The sequence below is a fragment of the Lemur catta genome, chromosome 20, assembly GCF_020740605.2.
Source record: "Lemur catta isolate mLemCat1 chromosome 20, mLemCat1.pri, whole genome shotgun sequence".
NCBI classification, from domain to species: domain Eukaryota; kingdom Metazoa; phylum Chordata; class Mammalia; order Primates; family Lemuridae; genus Lemur; species Lemur catta.
In genome coordinates, this window is record NC_059147.1 from 22,026,399 (window position 1) to 22,049,148 (window position 22,750).

General features: G+C 43.0%; 1 long non-coding RNA gene across 1 annotated transcript; it reads right to left on the reverse strand.

Annotated features, from left to right (window-relative positions):
- Positions 1-11,347: 11,347 nt before the first annotated feature.
- Positions 11,348-19,355, reverse strand: LOC123625154. The gene is made up of 3 exons (XR_006730415.1): positions 19,323-19,355; positions 14,002-14,125; positions 11,348-11,425 (listed from the first exon to the last, which is right to left on the reverse strand). It is a non-coding gene; the product is annotated as an uncharacterized LOC123625154 (long non-coding RNA).
- Between the last annotated feature and the right edge of the window lie 3,395 nt (positions 19,356-22,750).

Below are 22,750 nucleotides of genomic sequence, written 5' to 3' on the forward strand. Positions count from 1 at the left end.
AGGTCCAGTGCTTCCAGGCGTAGAACCAGAAATCAACATTTTTAGCAAATATTTTGGCTGACTCTAATGCAGATCTGCGGACAGCTTTGGGAAACACTGAACTGTTTTTGAAGCGCATTATTAATAGATATGTCTTTATCTTTCATACAATGAGTTGGTAAAGGTATGCATTTCCTTATTTGCCTCCACCTAGGAAAGTGAGTCCAACTGTGTTTTTTAAAGACCCTGAAAGGATAGTGTGGGAGGACCTCTCAGCAAATGTGGGGTGGGGGGGGGGTACTGAAAATATATATTTGGAGTACAGCAAAAGCAGGCATAGCCTTGATTGAGGAGAGATTTCCAAGACTGGGAAGAGGATGGTCCCCTCCAGTAGCAGGGACCCCACTGGCTTCTTCAAAGGTACCTGTAAGGTGATAGGACTTCAAAGGGGAAAGGCTACATGGTGCATGCAGGAAGACCAGACCCAGCTAGCAGACATACTTGAGTCCCAGTGTGAAGACTGTTAGCTCTGCAACAGATCTCTCAGGCAGTGACCAATGTGGACTGAATATAAACCATCTTCCTGATGGTTTGCACTATGTAAAAAATCCCTGGGAAGGAGGAGAGGAGCACCAGTATACGACAAAACTGAATTTGTTACCACTGTGTTAAATATAATGTGTATCAAAGGGTTTTTTAATTATTCAAATTTTTTTAGAAATTCAAACAGGTAAGTTGCAAGAATGATACAATGAATTCTCATATACTTTTAACTTAGACTTACCAATTGTTAATATTTTTCAATATTTTGTTTCTTCCATGTATGCTTTTTTTATTGTTGTTATTGTGCTGAACCATTTCAGACATCATGACTCTTTACCTCCACATAATTCTGCATGTATCCTCTAAGAATAAAAACATATTGTTATATAACTGCAGTATAACTTTCAAATCCAAGGAATTTAACATTCATATAAAACTATTATCTGACATGTTCTCCCTATTATTTTCCAATTATTGCAATAATGTCCTTTGTGGAATTCTGGTGTGTCTGTGTGATCCAGGGATCCAATTCAGGATCGTGTATTGCATTTATTTATGTCTCTATAGTCTCCTTTAATCAGGAACATTTCCTCAGCCTTTCTCTTTTTTTCATGGCATTGGCATTTTTAAAGAGTATAGCCTCAAATTGAATTTGATACAAAAAATTATCGTAGCCTGAATGTATTGATTGTAACTTCATATTCACAGTTTATAGCATGTGTTAGCCAAAAAGTCTGGCTTGGAATCCCTGTCCCTGCCACTCACAAACTTGATGACCTTAGCCAGAGTTCTCAGCCTCTTTTTTTCCACGTGGATACCCACTCATTCCAGCAACATTGGATGAAAACACAATTTGCCCTTGAATTGTTTTCATGTCTTTGTTGAAAATTGTTTGATCATGTAAGTGTGGTTCTCTTTCTGAACTTTCTATTCTGTTCCAGTGATATATTTGTCTACCCTTATGCCAATTCCACAGTCTTGATTATTGTAGCTTTGTGGTAAGGCTTTAATCAAGTAATGTAAATCCTACAGCTTTGCTCTTGTTTTTTGTTTTTTTTTTTGTCTTTGAGACAGAGTCTCTCTCTGTTGCCTGGGCTAGAGTGCCATGGCATCAGCCCAGCTCACAGCAACCTCAAACTCCTGGGCTCAAGTGATCCTCCTGCTTCAGCCTCCCGAGTAGCTGGGACTACAGGCATGCGCCACCGTGCCCGGCTAATTTTTTCTCTATATATTTTTAGTTGTCCGGCTAATTTCTTTCTATTTTCAGTAGAGATGGGGTCTTGCTCTTGCTCAGGCTGGTCTCAAACTCCTGACCTCGAGCGATCCTCCCGCCTCGGCCTCTCAGAGTGCTAGGATTACAGGCGTGAGCCACCGCGCCAGGCTAATCCCAGCACTTTGGGAGGCCAAGGTGGGAGGATCACTTGAGGCCAGGAGTTCGAGACCAGCCTGGGCAACATAGTGAGACCCTGTCTCTACAAAAAATTAAAAAATTGGGCCAGGCGCGGTGGCTCATGCCTGTAATCTTAGCACTCTGGGAGGCCGAAGCCAGTGGATCATTTGAGCTCAGGAGTTCGAGACCAGCCTGAGCAAGAGTAAGACCCCCGTCTCTACTGAAAATAGAAAGAAATTAGCCAAACAACTAAAAATATATAGAAAAAATTAGCCAGGTGTGGTGGCACATGTCTGTAGTCCCAGCTACTCGGGAGGCTGAGGCAGAATGATCGCATAAGCCCAGAAGTTTGAGGTTGCTGTGAGCTAGGCTGATGCCATGGCACTCACTGTAGCCCAGGCAACAGAGCGAGACTCTGTCTCAAAAAAAAAAAAATTAAAAAATTGGCTGGGCGTGGGGGTGCACACACCTGTAGTCCTAGATACTTGGGAGGCTCAGACAGGAGGAGCACTTGAGACCAGGAGTTTCAGGCTAGAGTGAGTTATGATCATGCTCCTGCACCCCAACTTGGGTGACAGAGCAAGACCCTGTCTCTAATAAATAAATAAATTTGTAGTTTTCAATATAGAAGTCTTCCAGATCTTTTGTTAAATTTTTTCTTTCTTTCTTTCTTTGTTTCTTTCTCTCTCTCTCTCTCTCTCTCTCTTTCTTTCTTTCTTTCTCCCTTTTTCTCTTTCTTTCTCCCTTTCTTTCTTTCTTTCCTTTTATTTATTTATTTTTTTTTGAGACAAGGTCTTATTCTCTTGCCCAGGCTAGAGTGCAGCGGTGTCATCATAGCTCACTGCAACCTGAAATTCCTAGGCTCAAGTGATCCTCGTGCGTCAGCCTCCCAAGCAGCTGGAACTACAGGTGCATGCCACCATGCCCAGCTGATTTTTCTATTTTTTGTAGAGACAAGGTCTCACTACATTGCCCAGGCTGGTCTCCAACTCATGGGCCCAAGCAATCCTCCTGCCTCAACCTCCCAAAGTGCTGGGATTATGGGATTACAGGCATGAGCCATCGCTCCTGGCCATGTTTCCTTAAATTTATTTATGAATATTTTAAGTTTTCGTGCTACTATAAGTGGAATTATTTCATTTTCCAACGGTTTGCTGCCAGTGTAGAGAAATAGAATTGATTTTATACATTGCCTTAGTATCCTATGACCTTGCTAAATTCACTTATAGTTCTAGTAGTTCTGTGGATTTCTTAGAATTATTTATGTAGCAATCATGTCACCTGCTAATAGAGACACTTTTACTTCCTTCCACCTTTCCAATCTGTATGCCTTTTTTTTTTTCCTTTGCCTTATTGCACTGGCTAGGACTTCCAGTACAATGTTGAATAGAAATGGTGAAGTGAGCGTCCGTGTCTTGTTCCTAATCTTAGGAGAAAAGCCATTAAGTCTTTCATAATTAAATATGATTTTTCAGTAGATGCCCTTTATCAGCTTGAGGAAGTTCCCCTATATTCCTAGCTTCCTGAGTTTGTTTTGTTTTTATTAAGAACGCAGCCAGGCACGGTGGCTCACGCCTGTAATCCTAGCACTCTGAGAGGCCGAAGGGGGGCAGATGGTTTGAGCTCAGGAGTTCAAGACCAGCCTGAGCAAGAGCCAGACCCCATCTCAAAAAAATAAATAAATAAATAAAATTAAAAAAATGAAAAAGGAAAAAATAAAAAAAGAGCAGTGTTGAAGACTATTGAATATTTTTCTACATCTATTGGGATAATCATATGATTTTTCTCCTTTATTCTGTTAATATGGTGAATTGCAATGAATGATTTTCAAAAACTTAGCCATCTTTAGATTCCTGAGATAAATCCCACTTGGTTATGATGTTAGTCTTTTTTAAAATATATATTGTTGGATTCAATTTGCTAATATTTTAAAGGATCTTTGCATCTATAGTCATGAAGAATATTGGTCTGTAACTTTCTCTTCTGGAATGTCTTTGACAGTTTTTTTCAAGTTCTTGGACAAATATTTACTGAGTAGCTGCAGTTAAGCACTGTGTTCACATGACAATTAAACAAAACTCTTAGCACAGTGCCTGCCACAGAAAGACCTCAGTAAATGCTGGGTATTTGGGGGTTATTATTTCTAGATGCTCTAAATGAGACCCAGTTCTTAAGAAAGATTAGGAGGAAGATGGCACTTATCTTAGAAAACGTTTTTTTTTTTTTAGAAAACATTTTTAACATTAATGTTTTACTATTGCTGTTTTTACAAATTAGACAATCCTATCCCCCAGGCTGTTGAGGTGTGTGCTCTCTAATTTATCTCAGGTAACAGTAGGATCAGTGTGTAAGACACTGTTCCAGGGGAGTTGTTATTTACCTTGCAAGATCATTTTACTGCTCTTGTATAAACAGTGGGTTTGGAACAGGAAACTGTCAAGGCAAGCACTGTGCATGTTCCTTGAGAATTGGGCAAGGAGCAAGGATGCCGTCCCATTTCTTGCAGACATCAAGCATACCTCCTGTGTTCTCATAGTCTTTTGAGGGGAGGAGAAGGATTCCCCTTTCCTGTTCCAGGAATGAAATACAATGAGGTGGCTCTCCAATCTGTTCTTGCCCTTCTCAAAGTATTATGTTCCCTGGCAACCTAGTCTCTTCCCCTGCCAGAGGGAAGACAAACTTTTATAGCTGTCACAGTCTAACACTCTCTTTCCCTTCCCTGGGCCAAGCCTGAATCATCCGGTGTCCAGGAGGCTTCAGGAAGTTGGTGCAAAGTTAGGAACCTGTATCCTGCATGGTATGGTCTCAGGCAGTGTTTGGCTGTCAGCATTCTAGAGTACTTCCCACTCCCAAGTCAGCCAGACCTTCCTGGGTGGCCTCTTCTAGACCCCAAAACCATCCTGTTGAGTATTATGCCAGGCCCAATCCCCACCAGCCCAGCTCCATGTCTAGACGTGAAAGAAACTATAGGCTATGCAAACAGCCGTTGACTAGGATGTTTTCTACCCTGGGTTGGTTTCTCTGGCTTCAGAACAATCACTGTTTTTTGTTGTTGTTGTTTTTGAGACAGAGTCTCGCTCTGTTGCCTGGGCTAGAGTGCCATGGTGTCAGCCTAACTCACAGCAACCTCAAACTGCTGGGGTCAAGCAATCCTTCTGCCTCAGCCTCCCGAGTAGCTGGGACTACAGGCATGTACCCCCATGACCTGCTAATTTTTTCCTATATACCTTTAGTTGTCCAGCTAATTTCTTTCTATTTTTAGTAGAGAAAGGGTCTTGCTCTTGCTCAGGCTGGTCTTGAACTCCTGAGCTCAAACGATCCTCCCACCTCGGCCTCCCAGAGTGCTAGGATTACAGGTGTGAACCACCGCACCGGCCTAGAACAATCACTGTTCCTCTTTCCAGAGTTTGTTTGTTTATTTGTAACATATAATAAATACATTCACATATTTCAAAAAGTAAATATATATATGCATATGTAAATATATATATTAAAATATATATACAGTTCCTACCAAGTAACTACTTTTGTTTTCTCATTTATCCTTTCTACAACACTTCCCATTTTATAAAAAGCATAGCGTAGATGGGGCATGGTGACTCATGCCTGTAATCCTAGCACTCTGGGAGGCTGAGGTGGGAGTATTACTTCAGGTCAGAAGTTCAGGACCAGCCTGAGCAGGCAAGACCCTGTCTCTACAAAAAAAAAAAAATAGAAAAAATTAGCAGGGCGTGGTAGCATACACCTGTAGTCCCAACTACTCAGGAGGCTGAGGCAAGAGGATCACTTGAGCCCAGGAGTTTGAGGTTGCAGTGAGCTATGATGACACCACTGCACTCTAGCTGGGGCAACATGTCTCAAAAAAAAAAAAGCATAGCTTATTATACATATTTCATGCATGTTGTTTTATTCACTTAACAATTTCTTCTCAAGATCATTCCATATCAGTTTAAAGAGAGGTTATTCATTCTTTTTTACAGCCACATGGCATTCCATTTATAGTTGTATCATAGTTTACTTTATCAGTGTCCTATTATTAATATATATTTGGATTATTTCCTGTCTTTTGTCATTATTGTCAATATTTCAGTGAATAAATGGGTATGTTTGCCATTTGGCCTATGTGCAATTCTATCTATAGGATATATTACCAGAAGTGGGAATAGCTGGACCAAAGAGTGTATGCTTTTATTAATATAATTGTGGTAGATATTATCAAATTGCCCTTCTTATGGGATGTATTGATTTCCACACTCACCCCAATGCATGAGGATGCCTGCTTTCATAGTCTAACCACCAATGTGTGTGATCAACAGACAGACAACAACAGAGATGAAACAACAGAGAAAGTCCTAAATTATACAATCAAGAAAAGAAGATGTAGTAAAAATGTTATCTCAAATCAGTAAGGAAAGGAGGCTTTTTATGGTGTTTAGACAAAATAATAAATAATATTTTTCCATAGATTTGATTCTAGCTGAATCAAAGATTTAACATAATAAATGAAAAAATAAAGAGTATAATTCTATTCAAAGTTCAGAAATAGACAAAACAAATATGATAAAAGAAAAAATAGATAAATTGAACTTTATCAAAATTGAAACCTTTGTGCTTCAAAGAACACTATCAAGAAAGTGAAAAAATAGCCTATAAAAATGGGAGAAAAGTCATATGTCTGGTAAGGTACTAGTGTTCAGAATATATAAAGAATTCTTACAACTCAGCAATGAAAAGACAACCCAATTAAAAAATGGGCAAAGTGGCCATTTTTTTTTTTTTCTGAGACAGAGTCTTCCTCTGTTCCCCAGGCTAGAGTCCCGTGGTGTCAGCCTAACTCACAGCAACCTCAAACTCCTGGGCTCAAGGGATCCTCCTGCCTCAGCCTCCTGAGTAGCTGGGACTACAGGCATGTGCCACCACACCCAGCTAATTTTTTCTGTTTTTAGTAGAGACAGCCATCTCCCTCTTGCTCAGGCTGGTCTCAAACTCCTAAGCTCAAGCAATCCTCCCGCCTCAGCCTCCCAGAGTGCTAGGATTACAGGCATGAGCCAGCATACCCGGCCGGCAATACGTTTAAGTGCCAATTTGCCCGGCCCAACATGTAGTGTGTTATGGATGCTTTCAAATTATGCCAATCTTATATTTTAAAAACTTATATCACAATGTAGTTTTTTTGGTTTCTGCCTCCCCACCCATGGTTTTTTTGTTTGTTTGTTTTTTGTTTTTGAGACAGGGTCTCACTCTGTTCCCTGGGCTAAAGTACAGTGGTATCATCATAGCTCACAGCAACCTCAAACTCCTGGGCTCAAGCAATCCTCCTGCCTCAGCCTCCCAAGTAGCTGGGACTACAGGTGCACACCACCATGCCTGGATGATTTTTCTATTTTTTGTAGGGATAGGGTCTTGCTATGTTGCTCAGGCTGGCCTCCAGCTCCTGGCCTCAAGCAATCCTCCCACTTTGGCCTCCCAAAGTACTGGGATTACAGGCCTGAGCCACTGTGCCTGGCCCCTGTGCTGTTCCTCATGGTAGACTTGTTGGGGTGCTGCCTGGGGCCACTCCAATGATACAGATTTGGCCTTGTCTCCTTTCCATGGCACATAACTCATGTTTTTCGTTTTATCCAGAGAGGGCTAAAAATACCCACCTCTCCCCTCCTGAGGAAGAATGTAAGCTTCTCAGTCTTTTCAGGATTCCTGAAGTCTACCATATTCTCTGGTGTCCGTGTTTTATGCTTTGTCACTGGGAGAAAAGGTTGGAATCAAAAGGGGAAAAAAATCCACCTTTTCTCTTTTTTCAATAGAAAAATAACTTGGATTAGTATATTTCACCATCACTGTCAACGTGTAGAATTTTTAAAAATCGTAAAATGTAAAACCTTGTCTCTCTTTCCCCAGTTTTCCCTTAAAACCACAATTTTTCTTGCAGTATCTTCCTCTCTGCAAATGCCAACCTCGAAACAGGAGGACTGAACAGAATCAGTCACTTTGCTCCGTTTTTCCATTTCTTTCAAAACTTGATGCCACTGACTCAGGAAACAAGGTCTGGGTGATGCAAAAACAAATTCAAGGGCCAGCCAGCGGGAATCATGGGCACACTGGGGCTTTGGGGGCAGCTGCCTCGGCCCTTGTCCAGCCAGCATGCCTGCCGAGATGGTTTAATTTCTATATGCCAAGCATGAGCCTGTCTTGGGGGAATATTCCTTATGGAATGATCTTCCCAACCCCAGCTTCACATATGGATCTTATTCTTCTAATTTCAGTTTAGATGCATCCCCTCCCTAAGGCCTAGACTTGCAACTTTGTCCTAATTGGCTACCCAGTCTCTCTCTAACACATCATTCTGTTTTCTTTTCTTTCCATGCAACTCATGGCTACATGACATTTTCCAGTTTATGTGCTCAGTGATCCGTATGCTCATCGTCGTACCCCCAGTGTCTGACATGGTGCTTTGCACGCAGTAGGCACTTGATGCAACTGTCTGTTGAATAGATAAATGCCCAACCTCTGGAACGAGGGGAAAGAGGCAACGTTTCTAAACAGCATTTTTTGAAATTGGAGTGTGGGAAAGGAATTTGGCCTTGCCACTGGGTTGAGAATGCCGGCAGGCAGCCCCGAACCTTAGTGCTTTATTCTTAAAGCATTTGAACTTCGTGCTAACTTGAGCAGTGGACGTGAGACCCACACCCGGTTAAGTTCAGGTTAGGTTTGGGACACTGGGATATTTTCTTTCATCCCTAATCACTGGATCAAGGCCTATAAATCAAATAGTTAAGACACAAAACACAAACAAGGTCATAATTTGTTTCTTCCTGCCCTCTGTTTTTGTTGGCATAGAAAACTCAAGCTTTTCCTGACTAGGGATGGGTAATGACATTGGGGGGTGATTCATTAAAAATGGCCTATGTAACTGGCCTTTTATTTCTTCTCATTCTTTGCCCATATTGTCTCAACTCATGTAAGGAAACACATTGAATAAAATAATTCTGCTGTTGATAAAGAACTTTCCCTTGACTCTTTGCTCCCTTGCAACTATATGTTCCCAGACTCGAATTCTTGGAACTGGAGAGGCCAATGTGAGTAAGGGTGGATGTGATGGATATTTCTGGTAGAAAAGGAAGGCCAAGAGTCCTGGCTTATGGAAGCCACTTCTCCGACCACCTTTTCTTAACAAAGCTGTCTATTAAGTTAGGACATTGTTCCTGTCCCCAGGGATCCTGGCCACACAAGCAGGAGTTGGGTGTGGCTATGGGCAAGTCTGGGAGCCTCAGTAACTCAACTCGTAAATGGGTGTTATAACACCAGTACCTTCTTCTCAAATGAGTGCCATTAATTTCAACCATTCCTCCTTCCTCCCCCTTCCTCCCTCCCCTCTCCCCTCCCCCCGGAAAAAAAAAGACATTTCTAAGGTCAGGAAAGAGAAAGGGAAGTGGTAACAATAAAAAAAAAACACCTCAATTTATAGCCAGGCGTGGTGGCTCACGCCTGTAATCCTAGCACTCTGGGAGGCCTGGGCGGGTGGATCACTTGAGCTCAGGAATTCGAGACCAGCCTGAACAAGAGTGAGACCCCGTCTCTACTAACAATAGAAAGAAATTAGCTGGACAACTAAAAGATATACAAAAAATTAGCCGGGCATGGTGGTGCATGCCTGTAGTCCCAAGCTACTCGGGAGCCTGAGGCGGAAGGATTGTTTGAGCCCAGGAGTTTGAGGTTGCTGTGAGCTAGGCTGACCCCATGGCACTCACTCTAGCCCCTCACTCTAGCCCGGGCAGCAGAGTGAGACACTGCCTCAAACAACAACAACAACAACAACAACAAAAAACTCAATTTAATAGTATACATCCATCATGATATTAAGAGAAACGACAGAATATACCATTTTCACCTTCTACATGATACATTTCCGTATTATTTGAACTACTTCTATAAAATTTTTAAAGGAACAGTGAAGGAATTTTAAAATGTAAAGAAAAAAAGGCTGGACATTAATAAATCCAAATGCTAACAATAGTGATCTCAGAGTTGAGGGCTTGGGGAGTTAATTTTAGCTTTCATCTTTATACTTTTCTGTATCTTTTTAGTTCTTCTAAAGATTGTACGTTACTTGTGTAATTGAAAAGAAATAATAATAAAACACGGTGTTGTTTAAGTTGCCCCAAGCTCCTACATGCACCTCTCTGTGGAAGTGAAACAATTTATTTTTCCAAGAGGTGGGCGTAGAAGGATACAAGTGTGATGGGAGATGTAGGGGACAGATGTGGCTGTGGTCCCGGTCAGGGCGAGGCTGTGGAAAAATACCAGGGATGCCACACCCTGCCCTGCACATGGTTCTGGTGAAGGCCACTAGTAAATCACCACCACGTTGTTTTTTCCCTCCCTCCATGTGAAATAACCCGGTTCCTCTCACCTGCTGTTGTAAGTAAATCCAGCTTCCTTGCCTTTCTGGTGACTTCCCTGTGAGCCCGCTCCTAGCACTCCACGCTCTCTGTGGATTGCCAAGGTCAACAGCTCCTTGGTCCCGGGTCTGGGGACCCAGTAAGAAAGGGGAGAGATGGGAGAATGAACCTGTGGGTCCCTGATGCTCTAAGCTGGCAGTTCTTGTTAACTTTTGAGAAGGAATTCAATAAATAGCAGGCCTCCTCCCTGCTCAGGCTCTAAACCAATTGGGGCAGAGAAGGGAGTCAGAAGATAGATTATCTTCTGATAAAGGCTACAGGTTGGAGAATGCGGCTGAGTGTGTGCCACATTGACCTCCTTGTAGCCTAATTAAACACTCTCCCCTGTGTTCCAGGCAGCAATGGACCAGAGCACTCTGCACAAGTGGAGGGAGAGAAGAACTTGTGCTCCCTCCATGATCTTGATCCTCAGAGACCAGGAGGAGGAAGACACAGCAACTCATGCCCAGGTTCCCCTACAGTTCTCCCTTTTCTCTGTGCTGAAGGAGTAAGGGGTGCAGAGGAGGCTGCAAAGTTACCTTAGTTGATGGCCCTCCACACTGAAGGAAATATCTGGAGTGGGAAGAAGCATTTTCCTCTCCAAAAGTTCTTACTATTTCTTGGATGAAAGAACACTTTGAGGACATGAAGCAAGCTATAAACCACCATCCCAGAAAAATGCACATAGGTGCTGTCAGAGACTTTGACATTTATGGTTTACATCTGCCTGCTTTTCCTGTCTGCTTACATGAGCCACTAAATTCACCTTTTTCTTTTTTGCTCAAGCTGGCGTGAGGCAGGTTCCTATTATTTTGCTGCGTATGTGCACACACAGAACTTGGCCCCCCCTTCCTAGAGGTGCTCAGACTGTAAGCCCAAACCCCCACTGGATGTTAAGAGCCCCTTCTATTAGTGGGGCCCATTATGAATTTGAAAATTGATCAGGTATTCAAAAAGATTCAAATAGATCTGGCCACTGCATTTGGGGCAGCAATACTTGCCTCTTCATGTTGGCACCGGTTTCTGCTTGTCAGCAACTTGGAAACCATACTGCAAATGCAGGCCAGAGGGCATGTAGCTTAAGAAAAAACAAGTTATATGGTGTATTAGAATGTAGGAAGTGCTAGAGACAGTGTCTACCTAAGGATAGAGAGGTTATCTTAAAGTTCAACTCTCCTCTTATTTTAATATACTTTAATATAATGGGTGAGAGTCGGAGGTGGGAAAGGGAGAAAGAGACTCCCACCTAAACCAAAGAATATATTTGGACAAATTAATCTGCAAAAAGCTCTGGACATGTGATGCACGGTGCTGTAGAAAAATCTATGGGGTAATAACAGCTAACATTTTATTAAGCATTTCCTCTAGGCTGGATGTAGTACTAAGCACTTTACATGCATTGTAGCAATGCTAGGTGGTGTGTACTATTGGTTTTCGGGGGGGGTTGTTTTTATTTTTGTTTCTTTCTTTTGGGAAAGGGTCTCACTCTGTCACTCAGGCTGGAGGGCAGTGGCACTATCATAGCTCACTGCAGCCTCAAACTCCTCGGCTCAAGCGATCCTCCTGCCTCAGCCTCCCAAGTAGCTGGGACTACAAGCATGTGCCACCATGCCCAGCAGATTTTTCTTATTTTTTGTAGAGATGACATCTTGTTATGCTTCCCAGGCTGGTCTTGAACTCCTGGCCTCAAGTGATCATCTTGCCTTGGCCTCCCAAAGTGCTGGGATTACGGGCACAAGGCACATGCCCAGCCGGTACTGTTGTTATTCCCATTTTACAGATGGTGAAACTAACCCTGAGAGGAGTTAAGGACTTGCCCAAGGGTCCTACAGCTGGTGGAGCCAGGATCTGACATCAGGGCAATCTGAACCCAGTGCTTTCCAACCACCATGCCCTTCCACTCTAGCTAAAGACCTGAGTTTGAATCTAGCTCTGTCACTCGCTGGTTGAGTGGCCTTGAGCAAGTCAGCCTCTCTGAGCCTTTTGCCGCACATGGAAATTTCAAGGATCATACTAAATAACTTCTCTCTGTCTCTCTCTTTCAACTCTAACATTTCAAAAATTAAAAAATCCCCAACTTCCCAAACTAGGATTTGTATTCCTGGCCCAAGCTTTTTTTTCCTCAAGATCCTATAGATTGGTTTTCCCATGGATTTAGGATCAAAGGGCTCCTTCAGGTTATGAATTCCTTTGAAATGGATTCAAAGGCAGGGGGAACTGGAAAGCCTTCAGCTTTGCTGAGTGAATCAGCATCCGTGAGCACAGGTGACAAGTTCTGACCCATCCCTTCTCTGTCTGATAAGCCCATAGGTCATGGTTTGAACTCGAACCCACTTTTCCTTCTTCCTGCCCCTTTTGTGGGCTTTCTGATAAGGCGCCCTAAGTCAGCTGTGACACAGTTTTCTCTCCCTGCAAACACAATCCCCAGGGCGTGCACTCTGCCTGCAAACTCCCCAGCTGCTTCCAGCTCGCCCTCTGCCCACAGCCCTTATTGCTGCATTCCAACAAATTAGCCATGTGACAGATTATTTTTAACTTCAATAGAGCAGCTCCCTCTCTTTTAATATATCATGCTTGGCCCACATTCCCTCGGTGAAAAGGGCACCATCGGCTACTTCTGAGAACTTTTAATTACTCCAATTGTTTGCAAAACTCTCTCAGAAGCTTGGAAAAGAAAAAGACATTTCTTTCTCTTTCTGCCTCCACTCCCGTGGTTGAGCTTGATGGTGAGGCTGAGCCTTCTACCTTGAACTCTCACAGAACAACAAGCATGTCAGTAGCCACCACACAGACCAAAGGCCCTCCTCCAGTTTTTCTGAACTTTCTGAACCTCAAATACTTCTCTAATCTCAGGAGGCCAAGGGGGTAGGGAAGAGGTTATATCTCCACCAGCACCTAGAAGGTAGAGATAGAGTTGCACTTCAGTTTGAATCCCTCTAAAACTGAGAAATGTGCATTTTTCCTATGCCTGAGTTTTGCAAAGCAATTCATACAGGTTATAATATGGGCATCATTCCAGCCATTTTCCATGCCATAGGTATTTTGACACACAGTGAATTACAAAAAGATAGTTTGTGAGAGTGTGTGTGCATGTGTGTACGAGTGAATGGTTGTGGCTGTGTGCTGGCAAAAGGGAAGAAAGTGTTTCAGGCAGTGGGAACAGCATGTGCAAAAGCTGCTGAGTGGCAAAAAGCATGGTGTGTTTGGGAAACTGACAAAAGACCAGTGTGACTGCAACCTACAGATAGTAACATGTTATGAACCTCACAGCCCAGTTCTTTTAAGTTTTTAAAATTGAAGTGTGTATTTAACATAAAATAAAATGTCTAGGCTGGGTGTAGTGGCTCATGCCTGTAATCCTAACACTTTGGGAGGCTGAGGCAGGAGAATCGCTCGAGCCCAGGAGTTTGAGGTTGTAGTGAGCTATGATGATGCCATTGCACTCTATTTTGGGTGACAGTGCTAGATCTTGTCTCAATATATATATATGTACACACATTGGAGTGTACAGATCAATGAGTTCTGACAAGTGCAACAGAACTTTCCCATCTCAGAAAGTTCCATGGTACCCTTTCCAGTCAATACCCCAATAACAGGCAACCACTGTTGTTGATTTCTGTCACCACAGATGCATCTTGTCTGTTCGTGACTTACCAGCACATGAATGGAATCTGCAGTGTGTAGTGCACTATTTTGCATCCGACTTCTTTCTTTCAACATTATTCTTTTGAGATTCATTTGTGGTTGTTCCAGCAGTTCCAACCTATGTAGTGATTTTCTGTTGAGATTTGCAGGAATAAGAGGTGATCAATTCAGGCCTAACCAGAACAATTTCATTTATGATAGATTTCCCTACAATTGGCTTAGTCAACTGCCACAGACCCCAGTAATGCTATTTAGACACGGCAAGGTGCTCTTGACTAAAGTAAGTTTTCAATACGCACCTCACCCTTTGACTCAGCTATTCTGCATTGAGGAGTTAATCTTACAGATAGACATACTCATTCACACGTGTGTGCCACAATGTTTGTACAAGGATATGAATGGCAGCATTATGGTCACAGCCAAGGATTAGAAACAAACTAATGTCTATCATAAGGGCCCAATTAAATAAATCATAATAAATCCAGACAATGAAACATTGTACAGTAATGAAAAAAATGAGGAGGTTCTTTATGTACTGAAATGAGATGATCAAAGTAGAAAAAGCAAGAGGCAGAACAGTGTGTGTTCACTCACTTGTTCAACAAATATTTATTGAGCAACTAGTATGTGCCACGCATCACTGTAAGTGCTAAGGATAGAATATTACACAAAATAAAATCTCTTCCCTCATGGAGCTTCCATTCTACTGCCAGGAGCGGCAAAGAAAATAAACAAACTGTGTATTCATATAGTGTGCTCTCACTAATGTGAAATAAAAGAATAAAAAGAGGGAAGGAAACACGAATGTGTTATTTTAAATATGCACAAGAAGCTGGTTGAACTGGGAGGCTGGGCAACAAGGATGAGGGAACAAATTTCACTTTATGCTCTTTGTATCTTCTGAATTTTTAAGTTAAATGAATGCATGATCTAATCCAGAATTAGTGGACATAATTACATTTTTTTTGTAAGTTGGGAGAAGTATTTGGCAGTATTTTCAAGCACCTGGCCCCTCGAGATGCGGGAAACGCCTCACTGTTGTTGAATCAGGGTGAGAGGAAAGGGCTAGCGGCCAGCTGTCACTCACTGCAGTCATGAACCGAAGCCATTGCATGCCTCTCATAAGATGAAAGAGATACTGAGGACAGAAGGAAATAAAATCAGTCTTGAGTCACATATGTATCATGGGTATTTATAAAAGGCTTAGACAGCTCCTTCCTAAATTTGAATTCATGTCAAGAGAGAATCATTTCAGGAAGTGTGAGTTCCTCTCTTCAAACCATTTGGACAATCCCACTCTGGTGTGAATCACAGAGGGCCACGCTCATTTATAGTGAACATCTGTGTGGGGGGAAGTGGCGGACACAGGGCATAATAAAGAGACCACCTGAAACTGAACTTGGACACCTTTGCCTTTTTTCCCAACTTCCCTTGAGTTGTTCGTTTGGTTGTCTGGGAGGAAAGGTCTATGAAACCTTCACGGTTTGAGTTTATGCACATAACATGTAAAAGTGGCGAACGGAAGAAGAGCCTGATTGAAATCTGCACTCTTTGTCAGTGTTTGTGTTCTAGAAGTTTCCCAGAGTTGTTGGATGATGGCTCTATGATTACTGTCTCCTTGTGATCTGTAGTCAACCAAAATGGAATAAAAAGTTTGGCTTTGAGAATAACAAGTTTATAATTTATTTGTCTTATTTCACAATAAGTTACTCCCCTTTAAAATCCTACCATTATTTTTTATATTTTTATTAACTTTTAATTATGAGTTAATATGAGAATACATTCTTTTTTGAAAAAATTAGAGTGTTACAGATAAAGTTTTCATTCTGTTTAATCACTTCCCACAATGCCAGTTCCTTTCTCCCTTCCCCACAGAAAATCACTTCCAGGAGTTTTAAGACTATCCTCATGGATTTTTGATTATACTTTTACATATATATAAATGTACTCATAGAAAACATACAGGATTTTTACATGCATGTGGTTGTTTGTTTGTTTGTTTGAGACCGGGTCTCACTCTGTTGCCCAGGCTAGAGTGCAGGGGCATCATCACAACTTATTATAACCTCAAACTCCTGGGCTCAAGTGATCCTCTTGCCTCAGCCTCCTGCGTAGCTGGGACTACAAGCAGGTGCCACCATGCCCAGCTAATTTTTCTATTTTTTGTAGAGATTAGGTCTTGTTCTTGCTCAGGCTGGTCTCAAACTCCTGGCCTCAAGCACTCCTCCCGCCTCGGCCTCCCAAAGCATCAAGATGGCAGGTGTGAGCCACTATACCCAGGCATGTGGTTTTTTTTTTTTGTTGTTGTTGTTTTTGAGATAGCAACAGGCACTCTGTTGCTTGGGCTAGAGTGCTGTGGCATCAGCCTAGCTCACAGCAACCTCAAACTCCTGAGCTCAAGCAATCCTCCTGCCTCAGCCTCCCGAGTAGCTGGGACTACAGGCATGCGCCACCATGCCCGGCTAATTTTTTCTATATATTTTTTTTAGTTAGCCCGCTAATTTCTTTCTATTTTTAGTAGAGACGGGGGCGGCGGGGGGGGGGGGGGGGGGGGTGTCTCGCTCTTGCTCAGGCTGGTCTCGAACTCCTGAGCTCAAGTGATCCACCTGCCTCGGCCTCCCAGAGTGCTAGGATTACAGGCATGAGCCACCGCGCCCGGCCGAGCTAACGTTTATTGAACTCATGTATTGGTCATTTTTGTTGATTGCGGACAACAGATTTCACTCTTGCTAATTTAAGCACAAAAGGATTTATTGAGGGGTCTAGATAGCTCTCAGAATCATTAGGAAAGTTGAAGAAATGGAGACAGGCTAAACAGCCAGGAATGACTTTTTTTTTTTTTTTTTAAGACAGAGTCTCACTTTGTTGCCCGGGCTAGAGTGAGTGCCGTGGCGTCAGCCTAGCTCACAGCAACCTCAAACTCCTGGGCTGAAGCAATCCTCCTGCCTCAGCCTCCCAAGTAGCTGGGACTACAGGCATGCGCCACCATGCTCGGCTAATTTTTTCTATATATATATTTTTAGCTGTCCATATAATTTCTTTCTATTTTTAGTAGAGACGGGGTCTCGCTCTTGCTCAGGCTGGCAGGAATGACTTTTAAACTTACACTACAGAACTGGGCTGACAAGCAAGACACAGCCTCTGCCACCAGCCAGACGCTTCAGAATTGCTAAGCTGCCACCACCAGCTGCTGGCTCCAGAATCACGTTGCCTCTGCCCTGACTAGCACCAGCAAAATGGATGCTTCACACTCTGCCTCTCCCTCCGTATAATTCATATTTAGAAAGTCTCACACAGTGGAACTTAAATCACAAGCAAAACCCCAGCTGCAAGAAAGTTCAAGAGATGTAGCATTTAGCTTCCCATCCTGTGCAGTCCAGGAAGCAAGCGAGAAAGAGGCTGGAATGGCTTTTGAGTGAGCCAGTCTAAAGCATCTGCCACGACCCGCCGGGTGCCAAGTCCTGAAAATGTGCCTGATCTCATCTCATGCTTACAAGAATTCAGTGAAGAAGGGACTAGAATTACCTCCATTTGACAGATGGACAGTAAATGGTGGGGGACACAGTATGGTCTTAGCTGGGCAGTAGGGAGTTAAAAAGGGGCCCTTTGTCCACTCTTAGAGACAAGTAACTAAAGAGAGAAGCTGGGCTGGAAGACAACAGCCCACGAGGAGAAAGCATGGGTCCCAAGGGGACAAAGGACAGCCAGACTGAATTCGAGAACTCTTGAGCAGTACTGCTGTGGACATTCACGCCAGACCAATTCCAAAGTCCCTGCTCCGTCCGCAAAACCATGCTGCCCCCAATGGGAAGAACCAGAACGTACACACCCACAGCAAAGACTTAAGGACACGTCCCTGGTTACAGTCCCACAACCCCATTTGCATCGAACACAGTGCAAAAGCAAAAAACTCAGCAGGGAAGGCTTCCAGAAGGAGGTGAGTTTTCAGTCGGTTTTTAGAACAGAGGCGAAGTGTTAGCTTGTGCACAGCTGTGAGAAGGCAGAGGACTTCAGATGAGGAATTCACAAGCCCTCGTGCCAAGACTCAGAAGCTGAAAGGGGCAGCCGGTGTAGCATATCAAAGCAGTGTCCTTGACCGGGGATAAAGGAGGTGAGTCAGTGCTTGGGAGAAAACAATAAATAAACTGGTGGGGAAGGGAATTGGTTGCAGGGTAAGATTATGTGAAACCCTTCCTGTGATTATGGTTTTATGAAAATATTAGTAAAGTAGGTATTGAAATTCAACTTGGAACAGAATGAAAATCTCAGAGAGCAGGCCCTGGGAATTTTCTAACAAATGGGTTGCCTGTCTTGATTTCCCCATCTCAGCTCTCCTTCCCTGGGACCGAACCTCGGTTTCTGGTGCACAGGGGCTTGGGTCCCTTTGCAGCATCATTCTTTCCTGGACACATTCTAGTAGGATCAAAAGATGAAGAATAAATCTCAAGGAAATGGGTCTCTTGGTGCTGGGAGATTCAGAATAATTTGAGAAAGGGGTGTCTACATTCCAGAAATGTGGCTGTATACATAATTCTTATTTTGCTTAAGCTTTATTAAACAATATTAACTAATGTTTTATCAAGTCTTTCCATTGGCCAGGTCCTATATTGAGCAATTTAATAATGTAGCATATCATTTAACCCTCACAGCGATGACCTGTATTAGAGGTTATTCATATCCCCATTTTACAGATGAGGAAACTGACGCTTAGAGGTCCTGAAGCTAAGAACTGGAGACTCCACAGCCCATGGATTTCACCATCCTGCTGTGCTGCCCTGGTTTATTCTCCCTTATTGGTGTTTGCTTATTATCTTTCACATATAGTGTTTGTCTACTTATTGGTTTCTCACTCCCTCAAAAACTAGAAGTTTCTGGGCCAGGCATGGTGATTCATGACTGTAATCCCAGCACTTTGGGAGGCCAAGGCAGGAGGATCACCTGAGGCCAGGAGTTTGAGACCAGCCTGGGCAATTTGGCAAGACCTCATTTCTAAAAAAAAAAAGTAGCTGCACGTGGTGCCATGAGCCTGGAGTCCTAGCTACTCAGGAGGCTGAAGCAGGAGGATGGTGTGAATCCAGGAGTTTGAGGCTGCAGTGAGCTATGATCACACCACTGCACTCCAGCCTGGGCAACAGAGCAAGACCCTGCCTCTTAGAGAAATTTTTTTAAAAAACCTAAAAGTTTCTTAAGTATGCAATCAAGTTGAATTGATCTTTTGACACCCTTAACCCCAGCACCTGACAGAGACTAGCACATAGTGAGTGCTTAATATATGTGAGCGAGAGGGTGCTTCATAACCCAATAACCATTCATTCATTTTATGTACTTACACTCAATTACTTTTGCAGATAGTAACAGCTTCAGGAAAACACGTGGATGAAGCGAGTCCTCTCCTTGCATATAGTACCATGGTCAAGTGTGAGGGTCGTAGAGCCAGTCACAGGTTTGAATCCCACCTCAGCTACTTATTGGCAGTGTAAACTTGGGCAAATGTTAAAAGAAAAAAAAAATAAGTCTTACAATTTACGAAGGGTCATCTGTTAAAAAAGTATTGCTGTTGGGGCATGAAGAAGAGCTGGGAAAGCTTATGATTCCGATGCTTAAAAAAATATATCTATATTTTATAAAAGTGGTAGGTGAGTAGATTCTCAGAGCTCAGCTTCTCGCTGGAGTAGCCAGAGCCCTCTGACCTTCGCAAGGCCCCTCCTGTTTAAAAAGATCAAGCAGCAAGTACAGAGACTTGTGGTTAAATGTTAACTTGGGTTTATTTCTCTACAACTGCCTGTTGTTTAATTTGGCCAGCCCAGTGAAGATTCTTTCGTAAGCCTGTGTGTAATTTCTAAACGCCAGACCTACGACCTTTACACACATGCTAAACATTTATAGAGTGGGAGAGTTCTTTTTCTCCATCAGTGAGTTAAATAAATGCCAACATCCTCACCCCCCGACCCCCTCCCACAAAAAAGTATTCTTTGATCTACGCTAAAGATAAACTGGTAATAATTCATCAGCTAAGGGTTGTAAAGCAGATTCTTTGATAAGCCAGTTAGTTAATTTCAGAGGGCACTGGGGCTTTTTTCTTCCTGATGCTGATTTTGATTTGTAAGGCCTTAGCCTTTTAGAGATGGAAAGAGAAACTCAGAGTGTTTATTTCCTGAAATAAACCCTCTGAATTTCATGGAGAAGAAAACTCTGAGTTCCAGAGAGGGAAAAGACAATTTAAACTCCTGGATAGATGTTAATAAAGAGGCGTCTAAAAATGTTTTGTGGCCGGGCGCGGTGGCTCACGCCTGTAACCCTAGCCCTCTGGGAGGCCGAGGCGGGTGGATCACTCGAGGTCAGGAGTTCGAGACCACCTTGAGCGAGATCCCATCTCTACTAAAAATAGAAATAAAAATTATCTGGACAACTAAAAATATATACAGGAAAAATTAGCCGGGCATGGTGGCGCATGCCTGTAGTCCCAGCTACTCGGGAGGCTGAGGCAGGAGGATCGCTTCAGCCCAGGAGCTTGAGGTTGCTGTGAGCTAGGCTGATGTCACGGCACTCACTCTAGCCCGGGCAACAGAGTGAGACTTTGTCTCAAAAAAAAAAAATGTTTTGTTACAATTTCTACAGCATTTTAGACTTTCGGTGGTGGTTGTTTTTTGTTTCCTTTATGGTCCGGTGATCCAAGGACAGTATCTGGGCTTGGAAATGGAAACCCGGGGACACTAATCCTCAGCTTCGGGCTGACGTCAGAGACATTTGAGAATCACTGCTGCCCCCTGCTGGAAATTTAAAAATCTCACAGGCTCTCAAGGTTATAAGGAATTTTTTCTTTTTTTTTGAGACAGAGTCTCACTCTGTTGCCTGGGCTAGAGTGAGTGCCGTGGTGTCAGCCTAGCTCACAGCAACCTCAAACTCCTGGGCTTAAGCGATCCTCCTGCCTCAGCCTCCCGAGTAGCTGGGACTACAGACATGCGCCACCATGCCCGGCTAATTTTTTCTATATAGATTTTTAGCTGTCCAAATCATTTCTTTCTATTTTTGGTAGAGACGGGATCTCACTCTCGCTCAGGCTGGTCTTGAACTCCTGACCTCGAGCGATCCACCTGCCTCAGCCTCCCAGAGTGCTAGGATTACAGGCGTGAGCCACCGCGCTCAGCTTGGAATTTTTGCAATGGTTTAAAAAATTATAAAATATTTCCTCAGGTTAAAAATTTTAAACAGCACGAAAGGATATAAAGAGAAAAGAAAAATCTTCCCCCCTCAATTCTACTCTCCAGTCATAACTGTTTTAATTTTTTAAACATTCTTCCACAATTTTTTCTATTAATGTATGCATATTATATGTACATATAATATATATTATATTCATAGGTATATAACTTTTATCCACAAATAGGACAATACTGTACACACTGTTTTGTAACTTGCTTTTCTCTTTTTTTCTTTATTTTATTTATTTGGAATAGGTAAGACATTCAAAAGATTCCTAAGTTTAAAAAAATAATGTCTTAACATGTTTTCAAAGTAGTATATATTGACAAATCTCATTCCTTTTGATGAAGGCATAATATTCCACTGCTTGGGTGTATCATAAATTATTCATTCAGTCCTCCTTTGATGGACTAAACAGTAAATCTCTATAAATAGAAAAGGGACTTTATTATGGGTATTTTGTTGTTAACTGCTGTCTCCAGTAATGGACATAATGTTCAATAAAGTGTGTTTACGGAATGAATGGACATTTGCTTAGTTTCAAGTTATTTCACTGTTTCCAAACTGCTGCCCTGAATACCCCTGTGCCTATATTTTTGGCATAGGATAAAGTCTAGGAGGAAACATAGTTTGAAAAGTCCCGTGAATTTTAAGTTTGACAGATACTGCCAGATTGGTCCTTTTGATGGAGGAGTGGACCCAGATGTTTAGTAATTCTATCATTTCCATACCTTATGGGGCATCAAAACCAGAACCTCCCAGATAGTTGAATTTAGAATAACTCCTGTTGGGCGGGGTGTGGTGGCTCATACTTGTAACCCCAGCACTCTGGGAGCCCGAAGTGGGAGGATTGCTTGAGCTCAGGAGTTCCAGACCAGCAAGAGCGAGACCCTGTCTCTACTAAAAATAGAAAAATTAGCCGGGGCTTTGTGGTGTGTGCCAGTAGCCCTAACTACTGGGGAGGCTGAGGCAGGAGGATTGCTTGAACCCAGGAGTTTAAGGTTGCAGGGAGCTATGATGACACCACTGCACTCTAGCCAGGGCAACAGAGTGAGACTGTGTCTCCAAAAAACTCCTTTCTGCACACCCCCTCGCCATGCTACTTCAGCATGGGGTGGGGCAGGATTCTGTATGTTTAACAACTCCCCCAGCGATCCCCATACGCTCAGGACAGGGAAGGGCCACATAATCTATCCATTTCTTGCCACACAGTAGCAGACGAGAATGTGCTCCTATATCATCTTAATATGGTTACTCACTTGTTATTCACCTGATGCTTATCGAGTGCCTGCTGAGTGAAAGACAGTATGCTCCCTCTCCCAGAGGCAACGTTGTACTGGGGGCGTGGTGTGGATTTTGCCTCTCCCGTGGGTGTCAGTGCCGGGGTCAGTGGGTGAGTTTGTTGCTGTATGTGCTGGCTGCTGGCTGGGGTTTGGGGAGGGAGCCGCGTGTGGGCGAAACTCAGGAATCCTGCAGCACTACAGTGGCCAGAATTTTTAAAAGGCCCAGCCCTGCTTTCAGTGACATGTTTCTGTGTCTAAGAAACATGGAGCCA